The sequence below is a fragment of the Ambystoma mexicanum genome, chromosome 2p (genome assembly GCF_040938575.1).
Source record: "Ambystoma mexicanum isolate Mex_15411 chromosome 2p, UKY_AmexF1_1, whole genome shotgun sequence".
Classification (NCBI taxonomy): Eukaryota; Metazoa; Chordata; class Amphibia; order Caudata; family Ambystomatidae; genus Ambystoma; species Ambystoma mexicanum.
Genome location: NC_090923.1, coordinates 715,525,797 through 715,548,823, shown reverse-complemented (window position 1 = coordinate 715,548,823; position 23,027 = coordinate 715,525,797). Strand labels below are relative to the sequence as shown.

General features: G+C 45.7%; 1 protein-coding gene across 5 annotated transcripts in view; it reads left to right on the top strand.

The window, feature by feature from the left end:
- Window positions 1-1,347: 1,347 nt before the first annotated feature.
- Window positions 1,348-23,027, top strand: part of LOC138566707 (synaptosomal-associated protein 25-like) — a 940,697-nt gene continuing 919,017 nt past the window's right edge. For all 5 annotated transcript variants that reach the window (XM_069644302.1, XM_069644300.1, XM_069644298.1 and 2 more), the window contains exon 1: window positions 1,348-1,482. The gene's annotated coding sequence lies outside the window, so the exon portion shown is untranslated. The remainder of the gene's footprint in view (window positions 1,483-23,027) is intronic.

Genomic DNA, 23,027 nt, shown 5'->3' with positions numbered 1-23,027 from the left:
TCTGCTAACACAACATTATTGCTTTATTCATGGGCTAAAAAGCTGCTCGAGCAAGAAACCAACTTCTAAGTGTGAGAGTAAGTAGTTGGTGCATAAGAAACCAATTTCAGCTTTTGAATACGAAGCTGTAAAATATGAAACTTAACTTCAGCAATTTCCTTTTGGCAGCAGGCTCAAGGCGCCGTTGTGTCTTTACTGTGTCTCTTGCATTCCGTTCTAGCCCCCCTGCCCTCTCTAATGTGTCTATCCTCTCCTTGCATCCTGTTCGGGCCTAGGCACTGCCTCGCATGGCCTCATTCTAAATTAATTACGGGATCACGTCCACTCTGTCAAAAAATCCCACACGCTGAATGTATCTCTGAATATTCAATGCTCAGTTCGTAGTTACAGGTTGTTTGACACCTAGCACAGACTGACGGTACACTGGCTATGCAGCCCGGAACAATGTAAACAAGCTCACGACAAACTCACAAAGCGTGGCTTTAGTAAATTGCCTTTCCTGTCGCCTCCTCCACCTCTGGTCCCACCGTGATGGCCCATTTCCATACAACTTGTGGAGTCTAGTTTTTGCCAATCTGCATCTTTATTGCCACTGCATATTCTCGGATACAATATTAGCCCTTCTTATTTCAATGTCAGTTGTTCTACCTTTACATTTCTTCACCCGTCGCAAGTCTCATATTATTCTGCCTGTTGGACGTCCCTAATCTCTGCCTATTGCGCTACTTTATGCTCAAACGGTCTTCCTGTTGATTCCCACATCTCTTGACTTTTGTTCGCCCCAGTTGCGTAATTCGCGGCGACATGTTTGTGCTTAATTCTTCGCCCGTTCCTCGCCTCAGATCTTTTAGTTTTCCCCGTTGACTCTTTTGTCCTGGGAGATTGGAGAAGGTATCCGTGCCCTCTCCTCCACTGGTCGCTCCGATTTCCAGCGTGTTGCTTTCCTTGCTATGCCACCGCACTGACTGTCTATTCCCGGCGCTTGAACTCCAACACGATGTATCTTATCTACCCGCAGCACCCCCTCAGATGCATCTACCGTGCCTTGCGTATTTACTTGTTGCTTGCTCCTCCACCCAGTTGTCCCGTCTTGATGAGCACCCGTCCTTTGAAATGCGTCTACCTGTGGATCTCCTGCCCTCTAAAATATCCCAGCCTGTTGACTCCCATTTTCTCACATTTCTCTGCCTATGTATCTCTTTGATCGCCCTTTGGTTACGTCACCCACTGGAACGTTTCCCCAGGAAACAGCCTCCGCAGGTGCGCTCCCTTCCCTTCCCTCCAATTGCAGCTCACAGCGCTGTCCGTCACTTGGCTCAGCTAACCAATAGCAAGCGGGGTGGTGGGCGGGGCTCTGGGTATCCTCCGTGGTAGCAAGGAGCGCTGCTGCTACCGCGCGTCGAAGGCTGAGGAGGCGGCTGCGCGTGCACTGCTTCTGGAGAAGGGAGGGTTTGCCACCAGCGCGAGACCCCCCGTTGGCAGGTAAGGAGCCCGCGCGCCACGCCCATACGGACGGCCCCCTGACCCGTGAAAGGGCGGGAAAAGGGGTCGACAGAAAGGTGTGAAGCACTTGGAGTAAAGGGGAAGCGTGCGGCTGTCTACACACAAAGCAGCTGACTAAAAAAGGGCTGTGCCCGTAGCTATGGGAATATGCCACTGTGTGTGAAAGCGTAAATTAATAACAATTAGGAACGTAACCATAGCCGCCCGAGGGCTGTGCTATATTGACACCTCGGTGGTAATACTGACCACCCAGCTGTCTCCATAACTTGGTATTTAAGAAGTGGGCAAAATCAGTAACGGCAAAGTGTCATTTACGTTTCATTCAGTTGACATTCTGGGGATGCTACATGTACGTTGGCAGGTGTAGCTCCAGTTAAAATGTTCGATTTCTGTAAAGGTCATTTTTCTGTTAATGCATTCTTTAATATATTCTAATTCAAGACGATGTTAAAGAGTAATCATTTCTCCAATTGGGAAGCGAAATCTATTTATACGGTAAGATTGGCATGCAAAAAATGCATTTTGGCCACATTTTAATACCAGCTTTCAACCTGTTAATGTACCCTCATTTTATGGTCAGTTTGAATTTATCTGACAGAAATATTCTTCTGGCGTGGTCGCCAAGCCCATATTTCTAAAGCTGGGGGCACACGTCAGGTTTATTTGTGATATGCCTATATGTAAAGTTAGTGGCTTTGTATTTAATTGTTATTGTGTTAACAGTGACGTGAAAGGGGTGCGCCCAGGCTTGCAATATGCAGCATTCAGTCTGAACATTTCCATATGCCATCATCCATATATTACACCGTATGTTTTTATGGTGAGGTAAATGCACCACGAGTTTCCTTAGAATCTAAATATGACTCCCCAAAGGCCCCAAAGTCAGTAAACTCTGCCTCGCAGGCTACATTGTACCGACAATGCTACTTTCCTCAGAACTCACTCTGCCTCTCTGAGTATATGAAGATTCCCCACAAAAGTACATGTTCAAAATGCACGCTTCTCTCTCAATAGGGTGCGCTCCAAATGGCTACATGTTTCAGAATGCACTGAGCGCTTAAGTCTCATTTAGATCATGTTTAGGAATGCATTGCCGCCCCCGTGGGGTATTTCCTCCTTACTATGGAGGACCCTCTGCCACTAACTCACTGCACACATCGGTTTTATTCCTTCCGTCGATCTTCGTGGCAAGGTACAACCTTTCACCAGGACGGACCTGGACATACTACATTCATGGAATTATTTGCGTGTAAAACGGGGATTTGGGTGCCATTCTGCCCTCAAATCCCAGTCTGACGAATGGGGATTTGGGGGCAAAATGACACGCAAAATCCCGTTTTACACGCAAATAAATCCATGAATCTGTGTCATAATCGGCTCGGGCATTAATGAACACATGAACCACAGTGGCCAATTGCTGTTAGTTGTTTTTCAGAACAGATTGTTTGAGTGCTGCCCAAGGGGGAGTTTTGGTCAAATGTGTTGCAAATAAAGTATTTGAAAGCATATTTGCTACGTAACATTGGTCAACACTAGTGTAGTACCTCATACAACCTCCCATTCTGGCCAAAAAATTCGCCCATTCTTGCCAATAAATAGCGCCCCCACCGCTTAGAATCATGGGCTGGCACTTCGGGCATTGCCACATAGGCCAGTCTGAGCCTGTCTTTCACTAAAGCCGCCCCATTTGCCTTTGATCCTTTGATGTTCCTACAGAGACAGACAAGGACCCATGGGAGATATTCTCCAGTGAGGGAAATGACGTCTCAGAAGAGCCCCGACCACCCCCCCCACCCCTCGCCAACGGGAAGGTCTGCATCAAGTGGGGAAGCACAACCAGGAGAATTTTTGGCAGCATCAAGCCGACGGTGGAAGTGATCCAACCCGTCACCATCCACCGTGGCACTAAATATTGGCTAATGAGGGAAGGAGAGTGGCAGGCAAGTATGACCATGTTGCAACTGGAGACTCCAGAAACCCAAAATCATCCTCTCCACCATGAATCAGGGACAGAAAACAGCCGGCACGTGTGAAAAGAAAGTCTTCCTAGATATTGGTAATGCGAAAACTGGAACCACCCAATGCAGTGATCCAAAGGCCCACAGCACTGCCATATTGGTCCCAATAGTCCCCGACACTCTAGGAGACTGAAGCGGAAACGGATACCCAGCAGGGTGCACAGATGTAGAGGTACACCCAACCCAAAACGATTTTTAGAAATGGAGGCACAGATGCAAAACAAGTCTGTCCCTCAATTTTTAAAAATCGTTTTGGGTTGGATGTATTTGTACATCTGTGGAGCCCTCTTGGCAAGAGTGGTGAACAGATGTAGAGGTACACCCAACCCAGTAGGATTTTTAGAAATGAAGGCACAGATGCAAAGCTAGTCTGTCTCTCAATTTCTAAAAATCCTTTTGGGTTTGGTGTATTTGTACATCTGTGCACCCCTCTTGGCAAGAGGGGTGAACAGATGTAGAGGTACACCCAACCCAGAAGGATTTTTAGAAATGGAGGTACAGATGCAAAGCGAGGGAGGGGGCAGGGGCAGGGAGAGGGCAAATGAGACTGCATGTCTCTGAGTGTGCACGTGGTGAGGGTGAATGCTATGGGCGGGGAGCGGAGGCGTATGAACCAGCACTTTCTTGTGGAGCTGCCACATTTGAAATGCGGCAATGCTGGTACTTCTCAGCTCGCTATACTCTTGATGGGATAGTACTGCTGTAACAGGGCTTCTATAATTGTTGAATCTTCTCAGCGATAATACTATGTTTTTGTTGAGGCAATGCTAGTTCATCTTAGTGGGGCTGCTATACTTTTGATGGGACAACATCAGCACTTCGCAGTTGAGCTGCTACACTCTTATTGACAAGACCCCAGCACTTCTCAACAGATGTATTTCTTTTTATTTTAATTGGTTATTTATAATGCTTGTACTACCCAGAGGCTTCTAAGTGAGGACTGAGGGAGCAAATCTGTGTTGCGCGGACCGAGGAAGCGAACCTGTGTTGCGCGGACCGAGGGAGTGAACCTGTGTTGCATGGACCGAGGGATCAAACCTGTGTTGCTCTGTGTCGCCCTGCTTCCAAGGCGAGCACATTGCCCCTGAGCTATCCTTCCGATACTCTAAAGATCTGAAGTACATTTAATGATACAGAACCAGAACTATTGAGCAAGTCTATCATCATCAGAATAACTCAACACTGTCATGGTTATACAAGAGCTCATATATTTAAAGGGATGGGATTACTCAGAATGTAGCAGCACTATTCAATAACCCAAAGTTCTTAAGCATAGTTAATGTGGAAATACTACACTTCTCACCGTTGGGACAGTACTGCCGCTTCTCACAGAGGCTTCTACACCTTTTATGGGGCAGCACTGATCCAGCCTACTGCTCACATGCTCAGAATTGTCATTTCTCAGCAGGACTGCAACACTATACCATTGTGTTCTGTATGTTGAGTGCTTCTTCACCACCAATGTGGATTCATGGCTCTCTCCCAGTGTCTAAATAGTAGATCTGTCTACATTCAATTGGCAACAGGCATGAACCGAGCTGCCTGCTGTCCATAAGCTTCCGCTCAGGATGTTGGGAGCCGTGATGGGGCAAGGGATAGAAGGCTCGAGCCTGTCCAATAGCAGAATCAGCAGGGTCTTAAAACCCGCTCAGTCCTTCTGGAGGGGCTATGGGGCAACATGAGCCTGATCCCACATACAGGGGGTTGTTACCCCTTTATCTCTCTTGAATGAAAGAATGAGCTCTCTCAGACACAAGTTATCACCCCTGCACACACATTGAATGAATATGGTATGGATCTATAGATCGAGAAAACTGGAGTGACAATTCAGTGTTTTAACAGAAATATAATTGTCTTCCCAGATGGGAGACTGACTGCATTAATATACATGGGGTCACTAAGATGACCAAGAGTGAAACTGCACATTCAGTTGTGAGATTACCAGCAACGGGTATACTATGCTCCAAGGAGTGAGGTGCCCACTCAATATATTACACTGTTTATAGATGTGAGATCCATCCTGAATGCTTGCCTAAAGAGCCTTGGCCAGAGTTTCACACTGAAGAAGTAAGCATGTGATCCGGGGTCTGCAGCCCACACACACACAGGGAATTCCCTTGCCCCCACTTGTGAGATTTGCACCAAATTAGTGAGATTGTGCTCCAAGGTAGGAGGCACACGCACAGTCTTTGCTCTGACGTTTGACATACTCACAGGATGGGACGGCATTTCGTTCTCCCATCCTAGTTGTGTTGCTCTGCCTTTTGAGGGCTACTTCAACCTGGATGATTATAGAGGGGTGGAGTAGGGGCAGTGATGGCCTACTGGAATGCAACTCGAAGGCTTAAATCTCCTTCTTACTTGACTTAGTATATGCAGTACATGCTAGCCAATGTTTCCACTGTGCTGCGCTGCGCGCGCCTCCACCCCCCCACACGCCGTTGCACCAAGTTGGCGACTACATGCAAATTTGCGGTCCTATAACTGCCAGTGATGTCACTTCCTGTATTTGGGCCCCTCCCCCGGGAAATTCATAAGTCGGCTACCCTGATAGACAGTAATGCCAAACTGGTGACCCATGCCCATGAGTCCTGCTGCAACTACCACAGTGGTATAACACGTTTGTGTAAGGAGAACCCCATACAGCACTATGAGTGCGGAAACGCATGTTCTCCACTCAGTACTGAGGCACCGGAATGCACACTTTCTCACTCAGTGCAAAGGTTCTAACAGGAGCACATAATACACTGTCTCACTCAGTACATATGCGGTCCTCAGGGGCCACACGACCCATAAGACACTCTGCTTGACCCGTGCAAATGCCCCCTATTTAGCTGTCACAGAATGCCCTCTTTCTCACTCGGACCAAATGCAATAAGTGGCGTATGTGTCCCAGAACGCACCCCTCACATATGAGGCCCCAAAGGACCACACAATAACACATTCTGCCTCATCTCTTACATGGCTATCACACAATGCACTATGCGTTACTCGGTACAAACAGAACTTCTTGTTCCAGAATGCACTCTACCTCAGTACATCTGTCACCTGTGACTCCTTTTCACAGAAGGCCGCTGCCTCCCTAAGTACATAGATTCATAATGGGCTATCGGTGTTGGTATTGATAGTTAGAGAGTACAAACACAGATAGCAAGCAGCAAGGCACCGTACATTTGTGTTGTAAGGAAGGTTTTGAGATTATGTGTGAAAGATGAGTGGAGCACGGTTCAAGATCGTGTGCAAAAGTGTGAGGAGCAGTACGGGATCGGCACAACTCTTGGCTCACTCGCTTTTGGCGGGTGGCATCCGCCACGCAAGCAGCTCTCTCCCACGTCAAGGACCCTCATGAGCCAATGGGCTTTCACCCGCCAAAAAGAACATCGTGTCTTTTCAACCGTCTTGGGGTCACAAAAGGTTGATAGCTATGGGTCAGCCTCCAGTCCCCATAGGTAAGGACTGGAAGCTTAGGTTCTATGGATGATGGTGAGAGCCTGTTATGGGAGGGTGTCCTTGGGTGTTGACTACATGGAATTGAATGGGCACGGCCTCAACACAGGACAGAGACCCCGCAGGACTTCATATCCGAAACTGCATTTTACTTCACTTGGTGCAAAATCCCTCAAAAGACTCAATTTTACAGAATTCGCTCTACCTCACCATCACATATAATTATAGGAGTACCTGTTAATGATGCCTCAGCGGAATGCCCGGCATGCCAACAGGTCCCATAATGCACTTGATCGCCGTGACCTGCTCAGGAAGGCCAAGAGGACCAATCCGCCATTAGGGGAGTCCAAGGGCTAGCAACTCCCCCTCCCTTCTCACTCTGCCACTAGACTCATTCCTGAACACAAATGCATTACGCCACCAAGGACGTGGTGCAGGCCAATGAACCATCAGATGCTGATTACGCTTTAATCACATGACTGACTTGTGGCCCTTCTTTTCATGTGTTTCTTTCAGATGAATTAGCTGTGGCTGGCGGCTAAAGCTCCCTTCAGCTAGAGCCACAAATGGTGCTTTGGTTCTTCAGTCGAGGCATTGTTCAGTTTTAATACAGATATTCGGTTTGTATATGCAATGCGCTAGCTCGTTTTTGTATGTGTGATGAATCGCATTGGATGTGTTATTGCTCTGAGTGTGATTAATTAACTCGGAAAAGAAGTCCAGAGGATACAATTTTTGAAAACAGAGTATCAAAGGGATTTATTATACCTGATACATTATTTCAACATACGAGTTTAATCATGATTTAATCAGCACTTCAAATATTATTTACACAGCAGGAGAATTAAGAATATACAAAATAAGAGCAATTCATCCAAATCCTATTCAATCACTTAGTCATTTGTCCACACACATCCATCATGCATCCATACACTGATACAAAACAACAATAGATGCACAATAAAACCTGTAAAAAATCACAGCAGACAATTTAGTTTTTGATTTTTATAAAAATGTGCAATCAATGTACGTGATCACAATAATTGTACAAGTGATCTGATATTGGGGTGGGTCAAGTAGGAATCCAAAACATCCTCATCCCAAATTTCTCTCAGTGTGACCTGTTTGTGGCACTCTGAACCGATGCAAATTGGACATGCATCCAGACCAACAGCACTGCCCTTGCCTAATGGATGAGGCAGGGAGCAAGTTAGGCAGGCCTGTTGGGGATCAAGCGTCTGAGGATGGGAAGATTAAGAAGCCCTACTGGGTGATGCGCTTGGAAAGGGGGTTGTTTGTATGACCTGAAGGGGTAGAATGGTGCAGGTTACAGAGAAATGCCAGTGGCCAGGGTAGAGAACCCCCTTCAGGTTAAGAAGTTCCACTAGGGAGCAGGGAAGGGAGTGAGTTACTAAAACCTGTGGCACAGGTAGGTAGGAAAAAGCAGCTCACATGACACTTCAGTATGCCGACTACCACTCACCTCACCAGGCATGTCCAGAAAGAATTTTGGAACAGGATTGAGATTGACACATTCTGAAACATTGTGGTGGAAAATATGTGTACACCTATAGTTGCTATTTCTGTGTCAAGTCAAGCACACCATATTTATGAGAATCATGTATGACCCATTAAATTATTATAAAATCTTGGGCGTGCCACGAATTTGTGCATTTCAGGATTTAGCCCTTTGCTAGGACACACAAGATTCCTTAAAGCCCACCACAGTTTCTTTGGTGCCTTATTTTGCATTTTGGATGGGCCCGCATCTCGCACATCTTTAATCTTGCACTCTCATCTCAACATTTAGAAATTCACTCCGGAGTTCTGCACCTATCTCAAACTCTCTTAGAGCTTCTTCAGAATTGTGCACCTCTCAGTCAAGCCCTTCTGTACTTCAGGATTCAGCGCCTCTGAATAAAGTGCTGCTTCAGGATTCAGCACCTCTGAATAAAGTGCTGCTTCAGGATTCAGCACCTCTGAATAAAGTGCTGCTTCAGGGATCAACGCCTCTGAATCAAGTACTTCCTAATGGTTCAGAGCCTTTACAGCTCAAGTGCTACTTCAGAATTCAGTGCCCCTCATTGCAGCGCTACTTCAGGATCATGTGCCTCTCAACCAAGGGCTCTGTCAGGGTTCAATGCCTCCCAGTTAAGTGCTACGTAACAGTGCCCTGCGCTTTTCCAACCCGAGCACCCTGCCGGAATTCAGAGTGCCTCTCAAGCACTATTTATTATTCCAAAACTGCCTCTCTGTATCCATTGGTGCTTCAAAGTTCACGTAGTCTTCACTGCCCACCCATCCATCCATCCATCCATCCATCCATCCATCCATCCATCCATCCATCCATCCATCCATCCACTCTCTCCCTTCTGAAGGATTGTGAAGGCGTCTTAAAATGGTTTAACCACCATCATGCAACCCCACCCCCCCACTCCGCGCCACTGACGTGGGGAAAAAAAGGTTGAATACACACTTAGTGCGCATTCGGCCTGATATAAAAGATTGAATCCCACAATACTGCACAAGGAGGGCGGGGGTTGTGGATATGTCCCCCGATCCGCTAGTTCAGTATTATGGGCTGCTGGGGTGTCCCCCACATACATTAGATGCCCAGCGGGGAACAAACAACCGAAATCCGAAAAGCTTGAATGTTATGTTAATGTTAAAGGATATTTGTTCCTGCGCACTATCACCACGGGAGTGGTCCTTTGGCGCTCTGGCGGCTGTGAAAGAAAAGCGGGGGGGGGGGTGAGTTAGTAGGAATGAGCAGGAAAAGTGCAGGATAGCAGTGATGTGCTGTTGGAAGCCTCAGCCCGGTGGTTCCGTTGGCTGGGCTTGGGTGTTTTTCAGTCGGTGGTCGTCGTGTGCTGTTGTGCAAGTCTATGTGCGGATTGTTTTGTTGTTGCAGTGTAGTGAAGTTTGTGCGGTTTGCTGCGTTTAAGGCTTGTGGTTGTGTTTCGTTCGAGTTTGAGAGGTGTATGCAGAGGAGTGAGATTGTTAATGGGTTGGTTATTGATGCATGATTGCACGTTTGGTCTAGGCTTGGCAGGAGAGTTCTATATCAATCATTGAATCACATTTCTATCTAGATGCGATGCAGGCTACGTTGAGGATTCCATCTAAGTGCGGCACACGGCAACATTTACAATTCTATATAGATGCAATTATAAATTACAAAATTACAAAATGCAAATAAGTTGTAATTCGAGCTTTTTGTATTCGTTTTTTTAACTTAGATCCATATAGACACCTCATTTGCTATGATATGTATATGTTAGGTCATGATATGTTATGTCATGATATAGAATATCATATATAACATGAACTGTCATGTCATACTGTCATAATATGGCATGATATGACCAATAATATCATGACAGAGAGCCATGTTATGGCATTACATGATACCATCTTAAGTTCCCCTGTGTCATTTCTAGTGAACTCAGAGTTTAACATTTCCAGTAAGATTGATATTTCTTGTAGCTTGACACTATCAGTAAACTGCCAGTTTGACATTCTTAGTAAGGGTGATATTCCCAGTAAGTTGTTTTACTTTCCCAGTAACCTTTCAGTTTGCTATTCCATGTAAGCACACATTAGGATTTAGCATTCTGAGGAAGTATGACACTTCCATTAAGCTCCAACTGAGGTTTACATTCCATGTAACCTCCTGGTTTGACATTTCCAGCAAGCTTGACATTCCTAGCAAACTCACACTTTGACATTTCAAGTAAGCTCTCAGTTTGGTATTCCCAGTAAATAACATGTTTGCCATTCCCAGTAGGCTCTCAGTTTCACATTCCCAGTAAGCACGGCACTCACAGCAATCTTTCAGGTCGACATTTACAGGAAGCTCACATGCTGACATTACCATTAAACCATGTTTATCCGTCTAAGTAAGTTTTACCATCCGAGTAAGTTCCCAGCTTGGCTTCCCACAAAGCTACAAGGTTGACATTCATATCACACTTCCAGTGTGACATTGATGGTAAACTTGACATTCCCAGCAAGTTCGCAGTATGACATTCACAATACATTTGACATTCCAAGTAAACTACTAATTGGATATTCACAATATGTTCCCAGTTCGACATTTCCCGTAAACTCTGATTTTGACATTCCCAGTACATTTGACATTACCTATATGCTTTCCCTTTGGCATTTACAGTAAACTCCCATTTGACCATCCCAGTGAATTCCCAGCTTGACTTCCTCAATAAGCTTGATTTTCTCAGTAAGCTCTCAATTTGACATTCCCAGTGTGTTTAATTGGGCATTTAGAGCATTGTTGACATTCCTAGTAAGCTTGACAATCAAATGACGTTCATCATTTAACATTTCCAATAAGCTGAGAGTTTGACATTTCCAGTAAGTTTGACATTCCTTGTAAGCTTGACATTGACAATAAGCTCCAAGTCTGACATTCCCAGTAAAATGTTTCACATTCCCAGTAATCTCATAATTTGGCATTCCTTGCAAGCTCATAATATATGACATGCTGAGAAATGTGAGCTTTACAGCCTCTGTGACATTCCGTTTTGACATTCCCAGTAAGTTCACTGTTTGTGATTTCAAGTAAGCTTCCTGTTTGCCTTTGCCAGTTAAAGCTGTAATTATCTTTCTCAGTACTTTTGACATTTACAGTAAGCTACCAGGGAGCTTTACATTCCCTGTAACTTCTTGGTTTGACATTTCTAGCAAGCTTGACAATCTCAGTAAACTCACACATTGACATTTCTAGTCATCTCCCAGTTTGCCATTCCCAGTAAACACCATGTTTGACATTCCCAGTAGGCTCCCAGGTTGACACTCCCAGCAAGAGGACCCTGTCAGCATTCTCTCAGGTTGACATTCACAGGAAGCTCCAATCATTAAACACATTTTTTCTCACTCCCATTAAGTTTTACATTGCCATTAAGTTCCCCGTTTGGCATTCCCACAAAGCTCCAAGGTTGACATTCTTATCCTGCTCCCAGTTTGACATTCCGGATGTATCTAGCAAGTTCCGAGTATGACATTCACGGTACGTTTGACATTGCAATTAAAGTACTAGTTGGATATTAACAATAGGCCCCGAGTCTGACATTTCCAGTAAGCTCTCATTTGACATTCCCTGTGAGCGCCAGATTGAAATTTCCAATATGCTTATTTTCCCAGTAATCTCTCAATTTGCCATTCCCAGTTTGCTCCTTTTGACATTTCCAGCAAGTTTGACATTCCCAGTAAGCTCACAATTTGGCACACTGAGTAAGCTTCCAGTTTGCTATTTCCAGTACCCGCGTGCCACGACAGTATGGCACTCGTTGCGGAGAAGATGGAAATGGGTGCAGTCTCTGGTGCTGTTATAGTATCCTCGTAACATGTCTTACAGGTCTAGTTGATTCCAAGATGGCCACCGCCATTCTATTTGTCTTGGAGGATTGCAGAGAGTCAATGCGTTGCAACCCTCCGGTTCCTGGGTAAAACGCTAGTGTTGCTCTGCTCCTCACTCTGTTTTCTACGCCATTTGTTGCCTTGCTTCCTGACTCCTCTTGCCTATCGCTCCACCCTCCCTGTTTTATTCGTGTTTTGTATTTTTTCCCTTTTTCCACTTCTGGCCTTTTTCAAATCCTCCTGACTAAACTTACCTTTTTTTTGTTGCTCCGACTCCTGCATTTTCCTCTTCTTCGCTATTGGAACCTACTTGTTTCTGTTGCTGTTATTTTGCCACAACTGCAGACTTGGATTCTACTAGTAGTTGGTAACAGTGACACCCAATGGCAACTTGGACCTCACAAGATACTTTGAAATGGACTACATCCTTTGGCCAACAAGACCTTCAGTTGATTGGGGGTTTTTCAGCCTACACTTTGTCTCCAAACCTTGTGCTAACCCAACTGTAGCCTCTTTGTCTGGTCTGTACTACTAGCTATGTAGTTGTACTAACTAGCCACCTGCCTCTTCCAAGCCTACCACCCTTAACACGGTTGAAAAGGGGTAGCTGATGACTCTTCTTTTTCTCTTACTACTAATAGTGCCTTTTTGAGTCAAGCCCCCCTCTAACAAAAAAGAAGGCTTCCCTTGCCCTCCCTCCCCCCTCTCTTTGGTCCGTACTACTGACAGGCACTGGCATTAGTTGGGAATGCTCTTTCGTCCACAAGGAAATCTCTGCAATCCAGGAAGGGGCAGTCTAAAGGGAAGAAGACGGCCAAGACAAACAGGAAGAAGGTTGATCCGATTCTGACACCGAGCATTGTGAGAGCGTGCAACGTCACAAGAAAAGAATGGAGCAACTCCAAGAGCTTATTCAAGAAGTTCAAGGATTGTCTTTGGAGGTCCAGCAATTGAAGGCAGAGAATGCCACATTAAAATAACCAATGGCTGGCAGAGAAGCATTGGCTTCTGACCTTCCGTCCTTGAGCCTTGTGTCCGGCAAATTTTATGGAACCCACAAGAAGGTGAATGAATTCATCGATGCCTCTAGTGTTCATTTTACATTTAGGACCACCACCTATGCCATGGATCGGTCTAAGGTGGGATTCATGATATTCAACATGTCAGGCAATGCATTGGCCTGGGCGAATCCCATTGTAACATCTGCTAGTCCTCTGCTCTCTGAATATAACACCTCATTCACACTTTGAAAGAGATATTTGATAGACCAGAACTACAGTATTCTGCCTACGAAACCCTTCTGGATATTAGACAAGGTCCCTGTGATGTATTGGCATATGTCACCAATTTTAAGAATACGTCAGCTTAAGCAGGTTGGCCCAAACCTGCTCAATACACAATTCTTTTAAGAGGGCTTAAAGAAGACATCATGGATGAGTTGGCCAGGGCTCCCCGTCCTGCCACACTGTCTGATTCGATTTCTATCAACCTCCAGATTGAATTCTGTTTAGCAGAACGGAAGGAAGAGAAGAGAAGGACAAGAGGTCCATCCTCTAGCCTACGACCCTCCTATCAATCTTCTCCTACTGAAACACATGGATCTGATGAACCCATGCAAATCGGCACTGCCTGAGGGCCATTAACCCAGCCAGAGAGAAGAAGAGACTCAGCTCTGTGTCTCTATTGTGGATCAAAAGGACATCTTCTGTGAGACTGTCCAGACGTACTCCCTTGGCGGCAGGGAAAAATTAGCTCCCAAACCTAGAAGAGACCAGGTATCGTGGTGGTGTGCTTAGTCCCACGATTGTTTCACAAGTGGCCACAGGAGACCTTGATTCCTGTGTTATGGTTCTTGAAATAACCTTGGTTGTTCCCAACGGTCAGCCCATTGAGACACTTGCCTTGCTGACTGCAGTGCAGCCGGGAACTTCATGCACACACTGTGGGCCAAAGAGAAGAAGATTCCTTTTTCTTTGAAGACTGAATCCCAGCCTGAGCAAGGGGTGGATGGAATACCCCTGATTTCGGGTCCCATTACCAAAACCTTGGTACTCCTTTCCATGAGGATAAACAAACATTCTGAAACTATTCAGATCGATTTCATTCATGCTGCACATTTTCCCTTTTATTTTGTGTATCTCATGGTAATGGAAGCATAACCCTAGTATTGATTGGGCTACCAACAAGGTACGACTGTCCTCCCGGTTCTGTACTACAAGACAACCACTGTCGTCACAATTTGTAAACCAGTGGTCTCTTTGAGCGTTCATTTAATTCCCTCCACTTACCATTATTTTTTGGATATTTTTGAAGACATGATACCTGAAGCCTTACCTCCACATCGACCAGAAGAATGCACCATTGATCTCCATCCAGAAGCTGTTGTTCCGTTTGGATGGCACTTTATCGTTACCTGAAAAGGAAGCTCTCTGCAGCTATCTGCATTATAATTTGGAGAACGGCTTGATTCAGGAATCTCGTTCTCTGGCAGGGGTTCTCTTTTATTGTCCCAAAGAAAGAGACTACAGAGTTGCAACAATGCATCAACTGCAGGGGTCTCAATAAGGTCACCATTCATGATAGATATCCCATGCCTCTGATCGAAGATATTCTGGATGCTGTTCAAGGTGCCCAGGTCTTTACAAAGATCGACCTACGCAGAGCTTACCATTTATTGCGCATAAGGAAGAGGGATGAGTGAAAGACCACATTCAGGTCTTTTCATGGGCATTTTGAGTATTGCGTGATGCCTTTTTGGCTGGTCAATGCCCCGGCTGCCTTTCAGAGGTTCATTGATCGTGTGTTCTCTGACCTGTCATTTCATAGTGTTATGGTCTACCTTGATGACATCCTGAACTAAGGAGGAACACCTTACTCACATGAGAGAAGTCCTACTACACTTAAGAACAAACAAGTTGTTTGCCAAGCCAGAGAAATGTACCTTCGAAGCTTCTTCGGTCTCCTATTTGGGGTTCATTCGATCCTCCATGGGAATTGAGATAGATCCACGCAAGATTACTGCCATTATCAGGTGGCCTTCTCCTTCTTCGATAGAGGATGTCCAAAGATTCTTAGGCTTGGCTAAGGCTTGGATGGCTAATTTCTATAGACGCTTCAACCTGGAATTTTCCAAAGTGGTTCTTCCCATCAATTCTCTACTCAAGAAGGACGTTGGATATTCGTGGAACAGTTAAGCTGAAGAGGCTTTCCAATTGCTAAAGGTGTTATTTTGTTCTGCCCCAGTCTGATTCAGCCAGACCAATCCAAGCCTTTTGTTGAAGAGACTGATGCCTCGTTCAGCGCATTGGGTACTGACTGGCTGGAACACCCTGTAGGGCATTATACCAAAACACTGTCAGCAAGCAAAATTAACTACTCTGTTTTTGAGAAAGAACTGCTCTCAATACGACATGCTTGTACTGAGTAGAGACACCCGCTTCGGTGCCAGTTACCCACTTGAAATCCAGACGGACCAGAAGAACCTCAAGGTCCTCCAAGAAATGGAGTGCTGCTACAGCCGACAATGCCCATTGGGCATATTTTATCTCTCAGTTAGAAGTTTATCTAACATACTTACCTGGCCAGAAAAACATTTTAGTGGATGGGTTATCCTGTTATGGTATTGTAACACGAGAAGCTATGACGAAGGCTGAAAAGGTTCTGTCTGGCAAGAAATTCCTGATGGTGGTACACAGTTTTCTTAAGTAGGTCAGAAAGGCCTACATCAACATACAGGCGGATAACAACAACTTAACTTGGAGGGATGGTTTACTCTTTTTGGACTCAAGGCTCTTTATACCTAAAGTTCCACTTCAAAGGAGAGTCATTTCCTGGTTCCATGACACCAAGGCTGCTGGTCATGAGGGAATCACTGCCACTACAGACCTGGTTTTATGTTCTTTTTGGTGGCCCTCCTTAAATTAAAGAAGGGCATTCAACAGTATGTCACCACCTGTCCTGTATTAATCGAGGAAAGTATACCAATGCCAAGCCTCTTGGTACTCTCCATAAAGGCCCAACAGTGACCAGACAATGCACCCACATCTCTACCGATTGTATCTCAGAGCTTCCTCCTTCAGACAACTGTACATGCATTATGGTAACTATTGACTCATTCACTAAGATGGCTCATTTTCCCACTCGTTTACCTACAGCTCCAGATATGGCTGAAGTTTTTCTTAAGGACATTTTCTGACTACATGGGCTTCCCACGGTTACTGTTTCTGCCAGGGGATCCGAGTATCCATCTCATTTTTGGAGGGTTTTATACAACAACTTGGCATCGAATGAGCTCTTTCGTCTGGTTACCACCGGCAGACAAATGGACAGACAGAAAGAGTAAATCATACTCTAGAACCGTATCTTCGCTGTTTCTCTACACTTACTTAAGATAATTGGAAAGATGTTCTACCAACTGCTCAGTTTGCGTACAATAATGCTCTTCATTCAGCCATTAAAATGAGCCCATTCTTTTGTAACGGCACACATCCAAGGGCTCTTACTACAACTGTTCTTCCACCTACCAACATGTCTACTGTGGATGCCCTTCTTAATACGATATAGCAAAATCATAAACAAGCATATCTTAATTTGGAAGTGAGTAAGAAGACCAACAAGGAATATGCTGACAGGCGGAGGAGAAAGGATCCCGACTGGAAGCCAGGAGACAAAGTCTGGTTGTCTACTAGATTCCTACCATGGTGGCTACATCCTACAAAGAATTCCCCTAGGTAGCTTGGACCTTGCAAGATTAAGGAATGCATTAATCCTGTGGCTTACAAATTGTCGCTACCTAAATCTTGGCGACAAGTGCATCCAGTTTTTTACTCCCCGTTATTGAAATCTTTTGTCCCTGACCCATTTCTACAGAAGACAAGACATTCGAGTACACCTGTTCCCCCTTGTTCCGCCGAATATGAAATCTCCAAGATCTGTGATTCTCGGTATCACCGAGGTACTCTACAATACCTGATCCAGTGGAAAGGATACACCACAGTGGAAAGAACATGGGAACCCTCTTCATATAACTCTGCCAATCAGTTACCGTGGTGTTTTCATATGAGGTTTCCATGGAAACCCAGGCCAGGTGTCCGGAAAAAGAAGGGTCATACTTTCACGGCACTACGGCACTCGTTGTGGAGAAGATGGAAATGGGTGCAGTCTCTCGTGCCCTTACGGTATCCTCCTAACGAGGTTATAGGTCTAGTTGATTCCAAGATGACAGCCGCCATTCTATTTGTATTGTATATAGCGCTCTTTCCCCACTTGTGCTTTTTCCTTGGTTGAACGCCCTTGGTGACTGTAGTCGGTGTGGTTGGAAAGTTCAAGGGGATTTAGTTTAGGAGATGCGTGTGTGCATGTTGCCGTTCTAGGACTTGGGTGGCTGGTAAGGCGCGATCAAGCAGCCCAAAAAAGGTCAGATGCATGAGTGGGTGCTGAAGAGGCTTAGAGATAGATTGCTATTGTTGAGATAGTCTATGTGAGGCCAGCTATACCAAATTCCTTTCGGGTTGTGGTCACTGTATGCTAGTGGCAGAGGTGTTGAGGTACGTCAGGTGTTTCAGTCTGGACAGCTATGTATGCACTAGACCGGATGTGCTTAGCTGTAGGCGTGTTCTATTGTGCATGGATGCTTGGCCGTCCCTGCGGCCTGTGTCCACGCTAGTGGTGTGAGATATGCGTACCGTAGGCTGCGATGTTGCTCGGCTAGAGCAATATATGTCCCGGCCTATACCAGGGGGCCTAGCTTTCATACTGTATTATCTATCCGCATATATTAAGCCGAGATGGAGGCTACAACCTAGAATTTGAGAGACCTGTATGGTGGGAGAGAGGCCTACACCTAGCAGTACAATTTGAGTAAACAGGCTAAGTACAGCCAGATATTAGAGTCCTGTCTAGTGGGAAATTGGGTACCAGGCTGGGCACATCAGGATTTGAGAGTCCTCTACAGTGGGGGAGAGGACTACACCTAAATGTGCAGTTTTGAATACAAGAGTAGGAACGCCCAAACCTGAGAGACCTGCAAAGTGGGAGAAAGGCCTACACCCGCCAATGCAATTTTAATGCATGACTGGAGACATCCATATTTGAGAGTCTTGCATGGTGGGAGGAAGGGCAGCACCTGTCAATGCGATTTGAGTATAGGACTAAATGGGGCTAGAGCCTACAACTGACAATGGAAATCAGAGTACACGACTAAGCAGAGCTACAGCCTGCCCATAACAGTGCTATTTGTGTACAGGGATAAGCCCAGCTAGGGCCTAGACCTAAAATGGCAAAAATTTAAGTACAAGCCTAAACAGAGCTGGAGCCTACACCCAACAGTGTCAATTGAGTACCAGGCTAAGCACAGCTAGATTCCAGAATCCTGTATGGTGAGAGAGAAGCCTACATCTAACAGAGCAATTTGAGTACAAGAAATAGAAGGAGATGGGGTTACATCTAGACTTGCGAGTCCTGAAGAGTTAGTGCGATGCTGGCACATGTTCGCAATTCTGTCCAAGTGTGGCACATAACAATATTCACCATTCCGACTAAGTGTGCTACATAGCATTATTCACAATTCTGACCAAGTGTGGCACATAGCAGTGTTCCAAACTCTGTTCTAGTGAGGCCCACACCAGTATTCACAGTTATGAACAGGAGAGGCACATACTAGTGTTTACAGTCAGATCTAGATGCGACGCAGGATGGTGTACACAGTAGTGATACCTTAGAGAGTAGAGGTTTACAGTCACAATTCTTGTCTGAATGTGGCACAAGCTAATGGTCACCATTGCGAGGTAGGGTAATGTAGAGTGGCAGGGCTCTCTGGAGCGGTGTAACAGCTCTACTCCACAACCGAGCCACCCCTAGCTTGTTGGTTGATGCTGTTGATGAATAAATAGGCGGGGGGGCTATTGTACAGTGGGTATCCGTAATATCACAATCATCAATGGTTTGTTGTACCTGGGTTGGGGGAATAGGTTTGTGGGGGGGGCACTTATCTCAGTTAGATATCTCTCATGTGGTCCGGTGGGCAGGATCGGGGAGAGTAAAATGCCAGTGTAGCCACAGCGAAGGCTGCTGGCTTAGCTCGGGTGCTTGTTGGATTGGAGTGTTGTTGTGGGTGGGGTGAAGGTGGATCAGGAATGCCCCATCGAAATCTGCTGGCTTACCTGGAGTTCTAGTAGGCAGGCAATATTGTTGAGCGGTATGTGGTGGTGTGTCAGGGAAAAACGCTGCGAAGGCTGCCGGCCCCTGAATTATTATTGAAAGCGGTGGAGTTTATTAACTGTGTATTCACGCGGTGGAGTGGCTTAGGAGAGTATTGGGAAGAGCGAGGTTTTAAGGGCCTTCCTAATTTCAGGTGGTTTTCGATGTTGCAAATGTGTAGGGGGATGGAATACCAGATGATTGGCGCTTGGATGGAGAAGGAGGAGCCGTCAAGTCTTGTGGAGTTATGAGGTGGGATCCCTAGGTGAGATGCATAGCGAGATCTGAGGTTCCTGGAAGGTCAGTAAGCGACGATTTTGTCTTGCAGGAATTCAGGGCCTGTGTTGTGGATTGCGCAATGGGTGATGCACATGGCTTTGAAGGTGGAGCGTCGTGCAATAGGGAGCCAGTGGAGGACTCTCAGGGTAGGGCTGATGTGCTCACTGGCAGGAAGGTTAATGAGAAGGCATGCTGCCGCGTTTTTGGATTCTTTGGAGTTTCTGTAGTTGGGATGCAGGGGCCCCTAGTTAGAGGCAGTTTGCTTAGTCAAGGCAGGCGAGATTGATGGAGTTGATGGCCGAGAAATGTTGGGGAAATGTGAGGTAGGGGAAAATCCTCCTGAGGACACGTAAGTGAAAGATACAGGTTTTGGATACACCGGTGGTGTGTTGGGTGAGGGATAGATCTGAGTCGAATCGACATCCAAGATTTTTCACCACGTTTGAGAGAGCTGGTGCTTGTCCTAGTTATTCGGGCCATGGGATTGGTTGGGGAATGAGGGATGTTTTCCCACAAATTAGGATTTTGTTTTTCCCAGAGTTGAGGATGAAACGATTGGTCGTCATCCAGTGATCAATATCGGAGAGGCATGATGACAGGTCCGGGCTGCCAGGTCCTTCAGAGTTTGGGATTTTGAGGATGATCTGGGTGTCGTCTGTTTAATTGTAGCAGGTAAGGTTGTACGAGGCGATGATTGCGGGGATTGGTTGTATGTAGAAATTGAAGATTAGCGGTGATGTGGAAGCTCCTTGGGGAACCCCTTTGCTAATTGGACGTGATATGGATGTGAATTGGCCGAGGTGCATGATTTGAGACAGGTTTGAGATGAAGGAGGAGATCCACGAAAGAGCTGTGCTTTTGATTCCTAGTGTTTGTAATCTGTCTAATAGAATCATGTGATTGATGATATCAAAAGCTGCGGAGAGGTCTAGAAGTATGAGAACCGCGCAGCCGCCTGCGTCGGCTGTTCTTTTTAGGTCATCCCAGATGGAGACTAGGGAGGCTTCTGTTCCTCCTAATAGTCTGAAACCTGATTGTGCTGGGTCTAGGAGGTTATTGGATTGAGCAAATTGTCCGAGCTGTTTGTAGGCCGCACAGTCAATCAGTTTGGCGATGAAACGCGTATTGGAGATAGGTCGGTAGTTTTGGGGAAGAAATGGGTTAAGCGTCGGTTTTTTGAGAATGGGTTTGGTGTTGGATGTTTTTAGGGCTTTCGGGAAGGATCCTGAGGTGAGTGAGTGGTTGAGAATTGTGCGGGCGACGTTACCTGCACATGTGGCAGTAAAAATGTTCTTGAGGAGTGTGGGTGGGCACAGGTCTTCTGGAGAGCCTGACGGGCGGCTGGCTGCTACCAGCGACAGGAATTCTTGGTGTGTGATGAGGTAGAAGGAGTCAAAAGAGGAGTGTGGTTGGAGAGGGGTTTGTATGGTGTGCTGCGGGCGGGTGGGCGGTGGTGTTAGGGTTCTTAGTTTGACGATGATGGTATTGTGTCTTTCATTGGCGGCGTTGTAGAAGTGGAGCGAGAGGGTGTCGCATAGGACTTGGGAGCTTGGGATGGTCAGACAAGAACATAAGGGTGATTCAATTACCTCAGAGAATTGCAGAGAGTCGATGCGTTGCAACCCTTCGGTTCCTGGGTAAGACACTAATGTTGCCTTGCTCCCTGCTTTGCTTTCCGGCCCTTTTGTCGGCTGATTGAGGTTTTATCAGCCTATGCTCTTTCCCCAAACCATGGGCCAACCCAACTGTGGCCTCTTTGTCTGGTCTGTACTACTGATAGGCGCTAACTACACAGGGGGATGCCCTTTCCTCCACAAGGAAAGCTCAGCATCCAGGAAACGACAGTCTAAAGGGAAGAAGACAGCCAAAATGACCAGGAAGAAGGGTGAGTCCGATTTCGACACAGAGCATTGTGAGACCACCTTATTTGTCTTTCTCAGTAAGTTTGACATTTCCAGAAGCCAGTAAGCTTCACATTCTCTGTAACCTCCTGGTTTGATGTTTCTTGGCATTCCCTATAAACACACACTTTGACATTTCAAGTACGGTCCCAGTTTGCCAATCTCAGTAGACATCATGTTTGCCGTTACCAATAGGATCTTTGTTTGACAATCCTAGCAAAGTCAGTTTGACATTTCCAATAAACTTGACATTCCTAGTAAGCTTGGCATTGTCATAAAGCTCCCAGTTTTACATTCTCTGTAAACTGTTTCACATGCCCAGTGATTGCATAATTTGCCATTGCCTGCACGATCACAGTATCATATGACATTCTGAGAAAGATTGACATTTAAATTGCCTGTGAGCTTTACAGCCACTGTAACACTCTGTTTTGACTTTCACAGTGAGCGTGATATTCCCAGCAATCTCACAGTTTGGCATGTCAAGAAAGCTTGCAGTTTGCCATTCACAGTAAACCCCTTATTTGACTCAGTAAGCTTGACAATCCCAGTAATGTACAACTGCAGCACTCCCGTTAGATTCTTACTTTGACATTCACAATCAACTTCTTGTTTTTCATTCCCAGTGAGCATGACATACCCAGTAAGCTGTTTTACATGGCCAGTTATTTCCAAAGTTGCAATTGCACACAAGACCACAATATGTATAACATTCAGAGCAAGGATGGCATTTCCAGTAAGCGGCCAGTGAGCATAACAGTTCCATAGTTTGGCATTCACAGCAAGCTTGACATTCCCAGTAAGTTTGAAAAATCAAGTAAGCTCCCAGTTTGCCATTACAAGTAAACTCCTTGTTTGCCATTCCCATTAAACTTGACATGCCAAGTAAGCTACCAGTTCAGCATTTCCAGTAGGATCTCTGCTTGCAATACCTGTTAGACTTGACACTCCCAGCATTATCATAATTTGACATTCCCACAAAGCTCCATGGTTGACAATTCCTATCAAGCTCCCAGTTTGAAATTCCCGGTAAACCTGACATTCCAAAAAGGCTGTCATTATGGCATTCACACTAATTTGGAGTTTCCAAGTAAACTACTAGTTGAATATTCACAATAGGCACCCAGTTTAACATTCCCAGTACGTTTGAAACTACCTGCAACCCTCCACTTTGGCATGACCATTGAGCTCCCTGCTTGATATGGTCAAATACCTTGACTTTCTCAGATAGCTCCCAATTTGACATTCCCAATTTGCTCCATTTGACATTTCAAGCAAGTTTGATATCCTTAGTAAGTTTAACAGT